Here is an 8,099-nt window from a genome sequence, read left to right on the forward strand (position 1 = left end):
AAAAATTTCAGATTTTACTACTTGTAGTATACTTATGGCCTGTAAAATGATTCTGAATAGGACATCATGGGACAGCATACTTACACTCCATGGTAATTTCCTGTTATAATTGGTACAGTTTCTGGGTTTTAAAGATATTTTTCCTAATCATAGAATCATAAAGTTGGAAGGGACCTCAGAGGTCACCTAGTCCAACCCTCCTGTACAACTGTAGGGTATACTGTTCCTAAACTACCCCAGACAGGTATATAGAATCATGTGTTAAGCTAGTTCTGCACATTTTACTTTTCAGCTATATCCTTTCTGCTTCCTATGTGCTTCCTGTGCCCTCCCGCCAATCAGTATTAAAGATGGTTACATTATAGCAGATTATTTTTGGTGAATCTAGGAAGAAGACTGTATAGTACAATCTGTAGTCTCTTCTGGATATACTTGACCCAAATGAGAATTCAGGGACAATCTGAGGTGATGTTAGGCTATGCTATGCTATGCTTAGTTTGAGGTGCAGAGGACCAGAGGCCTAAGTTCAATAGTTTCAATTAAAAATATTTTTTCTGTTCACTGTGGTGCTATGGTTTTTCTTTGCAATATTGGGGACTATATATAGAATCCATCTAATCTCCTATAGCTGTTTTGGAGTCTCAAGACTTACCAAAGTAAGTGTTGTTGATATAGACAATACCAATTCAAGCTGGCTCGAACAGGCTTGGAAAATCTATATTGCAGTTGGTGGAGCCCATCTACCAATCAGGTAAGGGCTGGGCAAGGTCAGCCCTGCCCAGGAGCGAGAGGGCAAAGAGCCTCCTAGACTTGATTGAAGCCTGTGTTCTGCAGGTCTGGCAAGCCTTTGGAGGTGGAGCCTCTAGAGTAAATAAAAGGAGCTGCATGCCCAGCACATAGCATATGCGTTGAGGGACAAAGGAACTGCTGAAGGCTAAGAAGAGCTGGGGAGAACTGCCCAGTGGGTAGAAGCTGTAGCCCAGAAGAGCCCTGGAAGATTCCCTTGGCAGGACCAGAGCAGTGAGTGGTTTCAGCTACAGCCCCAGCTGGTGCACAGCACAGTGTATGGCACAGACCCTGGGAGCTGCAGGAGGCAGCTTGGGTCTCTGGACACTTGGTGCACATAGTGGTGCATGGGGCCACCAGACCCTGGGAGCCATATGTGGCAGCTTGGGTCTGCTACCCTTGGTGTTCATCCAAGGACTCAGTGCATGCAGCAGTGCATGGCCATACCCTGGGAGCAGCGCCAGGCCACTTGGGTTTGTAACCCTGACCTGGCATAAAGCGAGGCACCCAGGAGGCACCAGTGTGGTATGGTAGAGGTCCAGCAGGGCCTCGGTTTCAGAACCCACATGAGGCAGCCCAAACCGCAACAGAGGGCAGAAGGTGAGGCCTGGGTTTTGGGATCCACACGAGGTGGCCCAAACCCCAACAGAGGACAAAAGGCAGGGCCCTGAGTTTCCCCAACAAGGCAGCCACAGCTCCAGGAGCCCCTCCCAGCCTGCTCCCCAGTTCTATGAGTACCCAGGGGATGGGTTTCCTTACTCCCCTAGGAGCAGTGCCAGGGTTTGGCACCCTAGGGGAATGCCCAGTGGTCTCTGTACCTGGAAGGAGGGAGGACTCGCGCCTCACATTTTGTAAATAGTTATTTATATATTATTATCCTTTAATGTGACCTGGGTTATATAATCTATCTGAGGTTTACCTGTATTTACTTGCTGTTCTTGCCTGAACTTGATGCCTGTTTATCTGCCTTTGTTGTACTTACCTGTTGCAGACAACTGCTTACCTGTGTGGAGATCGATGACCTTTTGAGGTAGTGGTCCCTTGGCCCTTTGATTATAGAGCATAACGTTATTTGGGTGATGTGGATATTGTATATATTTACCAACACTCTCTTATAAATCTGTAAATATTGTTACCTGTGTACTAATAAACCTGTAAATAGTGAAGCTGTCCTGGCCTGACTCTGTAGAGGATTGTGGGGCAGGGGGCTGGCCCACACAGCAGACCTCTCCTCACAGCCTGCTCTGCCTGGCCACCCATCCCCTCCAACTGAAGGGGAGGGAGGCACTTACTGGGGTGCAGCCGGGGTTACAACAGAATACTAATGATTTCAATAAACCCTAAAGAAACAGATTTTTCCAGATCCAGTAAAAAGGAGCTAATTCCCTTTTATACTCATACCTACTGTAACAGGAAACCAGGGACTCCCTGTTATTATAGAGAAGGAGTTAGCAGTGGGGAAGAGTTCAGGTGGACCAGGCAGCTCACTAAGGAGTAGAAGGACAGAATGCCTGGATATGGTAGGCTGGAGAGGTGTTTATTTCTGAGATCATAGCACTGCCATAGTCTGATAGGGCAAAGAAGGGTGAGGACAGCAGCCCATCTACTGCAAGGCTAGCTGCATCACAGAAGTAGCAGGGCATTTAACTCCTATCACCTGCAGTTGGAAGCAGCTCTGAAGTCCAACTAGTTAGCCTAAAGAAAGGCACTTGTGGTGACTGGGAGATCACAAGACCTGGAGGGGTGGGATCTAGGCCTTGTATAAGACCAGGTCTTGAGCCTAGGATACAGTCTGTCTCTGCAGGTGGCCAGAGAAAGCGATCCTCTGTGATGGCTGTGATTGAGAGATTGCCTGAGAAATCCTAACTATTATGCTGCCATGAAATTTGTCCTGTGCTACATCAAGGCTATAAGACTGCTGGAGACTTTATACCAGGTGGGTTACTAATAAAGAACGGTGAGTCACCTGTGAGGTAGACTTTCTTATGCAGGCAGGAGGGCTGGTTTTGGTCATAGTCAGGGGGCTCAACTTTTCTGTTATGACTTGCACTGGTGGACTAGGTTGGGACTCAAAAGGGGAGATTTGAAGGTCCCATTATTGCCCAAGGGGCATGTGACTGACTTAAGCCCTGCCAGGCATCCCACTCAAGTTACTGACTGGGCTAGAGGGCCTAGAGTCCTATAGGGGCAGAGACAGGGGCCAGAGAGCCCAGCATTGCCCTAGAGGGGCAAGAACTGGGGCCTGAAGCCCATGAGGTTCACAACTATGTCCCGGGAGAGGTGAGAATCAGATTCAGGGCCCATGGCCCAAAGGAGTGAGATCTGGGAACTGGAGGAGTGTGATAAAGGGCAAGGGCCCACAGTATCAAGTGGGTCAGAGGCAGATTAGAAAATGATATGCTTGACAGGGGGAGGAGAAAGAGACTGGAGTTGAAGACCCACTGAAGTGTTCAATTGTGGATACCTGTGAGGAATATGCATGACTAGAGGGAAGGTCAGAGGCCATGGATAGCCTATAGGACTCAAGGTGAACAGAGACATTCGTTGGACAAGTATGCCAAACCATCAAGACCCTTGAATGTGGACAGCCTTCAAACTCCTTATTTTTCCCCTTAAAGTACCATCAAAGGTGTGGCAGGAGAGTAATAGGGAGAGATCCAAAGCTCAGAGGTGGAGACAGAGATTACCAGGGGCAGATCCCACCACCCAGACCCCCTTGATCTGCATATTTTAATGCATCTAATTTAAGAAATAAATATGGTTTCTAAAATATTTTGCAATTTTCACAGACTGAGACCTTTTTTGTATTCTTATGGTTATAAGAATATTCTTCAACATCCCTTTAAGCACAAATACGAACACAAGTACTCTTCTTCTATACACATCATCTGAAGGAAACAGGGAAAATGGTAGACCCAGGTTCACTCTTTTCCTATTGAAGCAAGGTGGGTTTTTTTTTCAAATTGTCCAATGAATAGTCAGACACTTCAGCGAACAGGCTACTCTTGACCGGTGGACCCCATCCAATGGTTGAAATCCCTGGGTTTTGATTTATAGCCATGTTCACTCAATTTTTGTTTCTCTTATGCATGAGAGAAGCAGCAGCCAGGGAAGAAGCCAACACCAGGTGTCAATGTCCCTTCCACGAGTGTTCTTCTGTGGAAAACAGCTTTATCTTCTGATAGGGACCTGCTAATTAAAGCTGCCAGGAAATGTAGTGAAACAGCATCTCTCTTAAATGCCTTGACATTAGTCCTTTTTAGCTGCCCTTCCCATTTTCTGGGTAAAATCAGCTATTTTATGACAAGGTATCCTATTTTGAAAAGATAAGAGTCAAAAGAAAAATGTTGTGGACTATAGAGTTCAGCTTTTATTCAAAAAATATATATAGATGGAGATAAATCTGAGGAGCAGGAATGATAACAATTTGGACAGGAGTTTGGAATGAACTATGGAAGCAAAAGCTCTCAATAAAATCTTGGGCTACATCTAAAATCAGCTTATCTCATGTGATAGGAAGGTAATAATCCTTTTTATTCCTTTTCAGTGAAAACCCATCAGGAAGACTGGACCAAATTAATTCTGTTGTGTTTCCATGGAAGCCAAAGCAGTAGTGATTTGGTTCAGAAGTATAAAGACAAGCCAAAGGGATGTCCGGGTAAGAGTAAGGACTGGCTTATGAAGCAAGATTAAAACAAGTTAAAGATGTATAGCTTGTCTAGCAAAAGATGTGGATGTGATCACTGTAGAAACATCTGAAAAGGCTCCAATTAGGGAGAGGAAGTTCTTAATATGATATAATGAAATAGAATAAAATTTAGAAAGGGGGAATTTAATTTGACTGTAAAATCCATCAGAATAAATTTCATAGGAAAGTGGTAAAAATGGCATTCTTTGGTGTACTTTAAAGGTATCCAGCACAGGTATGTAGTAGAGGACAATCTGTGTTTGGCAAGGGAAAGGACTGCATAACCTAGTTTGTCTCTTCCATCTTTTAGAGCCTTTGGTTCTATTTTCACTTGAATAGCCTGCCTTAAGCAAGCTCTGGCTATTTATACTTTTGTTCATCTAGTTTTAACCTCTGACATCTATAAGCAGTGTCAGTGGAAGCCTCACCAGCAAAGGAGTTTTCTCTAAGTAATATTTTTAGATCTTGAATGAGCAAATAAAGATTGTTCTCTTCCAAAGCTTCTCAGCAGAGCAGCTGTGATGTTTTTAATGCTCTCTTCAAAGTATTCATTGTAGATAAAATGCACAGACAACTCAAACCATGCAAGGCACTATATGATTGCTTTAGCACTCATCCATCGCTAGTTAGATACTTAACACCCCTATGGTCTCTCCCTTGCTAAAACTCCCTGCTTACAGTCAGAAGGCATGACTTATTTAAAGTGTAATTCCTCAGCAAATATGATGGATTATAAAACTGTTATACTCTGAGTACTGCCAAGAGACATATTCCACAACTAAGTATCTATATAGTTATCATCCACAGTCACCATTTGCTACACTCTTCTCTGGTCTCACAAGCTAAGCAAGGACAAGAAATGAAAATATAATGGTATGCCTCCATGGCACACCTAAATGATATCAGATATGGTGCTGTTGATTCTGAAATAGTACTTTTAAAGTTACATAAATACTGACTGAAGATGCATTGCTTGAGGGTTTGCTCTTTGGTTGAAACATTAAACTGGGCTCCTTCCCAAATATGTATAGTTTGTGTGGAAAAACCCATACACAAATGTTTAGGTGATACAATTAAGATATGAGAGTGTCGTAGAAAAAAGAAGCACTGTGTGTTTATTTCCTGTTGTCCATTACAATAAACATTGGCTTTCGTTGAAAATTCACCCTAAAGATCCTATGGTTTTTATCACCAAGTTTTATATAGGGCATTTTTACATGTGCTTCCAACACAACTCCCAGTGCCTTTAATCAGTGAGTTGCACTAATTAAAAGCTCCCATGCATCACATGTTTCAGTGGCCCAGAGAAATGGATAGCATGATGCCAAAGGCACTGCTGCTGCCAGCTCTACCTCAGCTTAAACCTGTGAAATGTCTGTCCGGGCAGGACTGCTCATTGTCAAGGCTTCCTGGTTTGGTACTGTGGGAAACTGCTGCTTGCAGGTTTTTTCCAGTGATAGCCAGGTGGGGGAGTGCCTGTAATATGACTGGTGCCTTCTGGTGGTGAAGCTCTAATGCAGGGGTGGGCAAAATGTGGCCTGGGGGCCGGATGCGGCCCACCAGGCCATTCTATCCAGCCTGTGGGGCCCCTAAAAAATGTAGAAAATTAATATTAATTTGCCTGGACTACCTCTCATGCGGCCCTCGATAACTTGCCGAAACTCAGTAAGCAGCCCTCTGCCCAAAATAATTGCCTGCCCCTGCTCTAATACATCCTCTGCCATGAGGATTTCATTGATTCAGTGCTGGTGGAGAATCTCTAGGACTACAGAGGAAGGGCTGCCAGAGGCAGAATTAGAGAATAGAGGACATGGACTCCCAGGAAGGTAGAAGCAGGAAGCTTATGACCTCTGTCAGCAAGCAGAAGTCTTTATCTCTACCTGCATTGCTTTGCCTGGAGAACAAATCTGGAGCCCTAGCAAGAGGAGGAGGAGGAGCAGCAGCACATTCTGTTGGTGGAAGAGGCCAGGCCAGGTGACCCTAAGGTTGGGAGGATTGAGACTCCTGCCACCGAGAGAAAGTGAGGTATGGTGATGGTTGAAGACTCCCTTCTGTGGGGCAATGGAGGCATCAATTTGCAAGCCTAACTTGTTGTCTCAGGAGATCTGCCGCTTGCCTGGAGCCTAGATTCAAGATGCCATGGAAGGATTACTGAGACTCATCTGGCCCTCTGACTAAGACCCCATGCTGCTCATCCATGGGATCCACCTGACAAAGAGAGGGAAGAACATTTTTGCAGACAGGCTTGCTATCCTAGTGAGGCACAATAACAGGTTTCTGATGGAACCTTTCCTTCATTTAATTAAAGGTCATTAAAGCTCTGCATTTTCAAAAAAAGGATTTTATTTTGGACATAGTAAAAAATAATAGTTTAAACCTGCATTGTCAGAAAATTCCTAGCAAACTGTATTCATTATACCGTAGCCGAGAGGTGAAATTGACTGGATCCCAGTTTAACACCAGAGTTTCACAGCTTGATGTCCTTTTTCCACCACCCTTTCTCTCTCCATTGTTGTGATATTCAGCTATTATACAACAGCATGATGGGATCAGCATAACCACAAGTAAATCCATTTAGGCTATGCTGCTAATTTATTTTTTTTAACTCCTAGCTGCACAAATAACTTATTTTTTTTCCTCCAAAAAACACTGTATGTCTAAATAAGATATTTAATTTTTCCTAAAAAAATCAATATGGATTTTTAATCCTCTGTATGGGTCAAAGACAATCAGCTTGATTTCAATATACTTACATTTACTGTGTATACAAGAAGCCATGACAAAAGCATTTTTGATAAGGCCACATACAGTTATGGTGTACATAAACCCACAGGTCATAGGATCAGCTCAGTAGAACTTTAGCTGAGGAATATAAGGAGAAAAAAAGGCAAATTAAGGCCACAATTCGGTTGTGATCCTAATTCTAGACAGAACTTAAGCATGTGCTTTTTTAGAAGCTGTTGGCATTTGAAGACCTACAGAGAGTTAAGCATCTGTTTAGGCACTTTACCAAATACAGGTGGCCTGTAGAGAAGGCATTAATGTTTTCTTGAATCAGAGCCTACATGTGTACCCAGTTAAAATCAAGGCTAAGTGTAGGAGTTATGGTCATGCTAGGCCATAGTTATTCGGGCTGTGTGAAGCTTCAGTTGCTGATTCAATCTGATGGATTCGGCCCGATTAGGCAGCTAGATTTCCAAATCTGAATCGAATCAGGAGACACTTTAATCACTCTGAATCAAATCAGAACCCTCCGTATCAATTCGGAGAGATTCGATGATTTGGACTTGTTTTTTCTACATACCTCAGGGTACCAGGTGGCTCGTGAATGCTGTGATGCTGGGATAGATGGAGAGTGCCATGGGAGTGCAGGTCCCTACTTCCAGTCCACTTCTGGGTCTGCCACGGAGTATGCAGGGGACCCCACCCCTGTCCCTTGGATCGATGACTGGTTTCTCCTGGATCTGGGGGAGCACCCAGTGTCCCCCCATGGCCAATCACTGAACTGAGGGTGCATGGGAGGGTCTCCCACATGCTTGGCATTGGACCAGGTCTGCCGCTGAGCATTACGCCCCCCCCCCCCCCCATTCCCCTGGGGCACCCTTTCACCCCCCCCCCCCCCCGC

Source organism: Gavialis gangeticus, unplaced genomic scaffold (genome assembly GCF_001723915.1).
Source record: "Gavialis gangeticus isolate Ggan-Ray unplaced genomic scaffold, GavGan_comp1, whole genome shotgun sequence".
NCBI lineage: Eukaryota > Metazoa > Chordata > Crocodylia > Gavialidae > Gavialis > Gavialis gangeticus.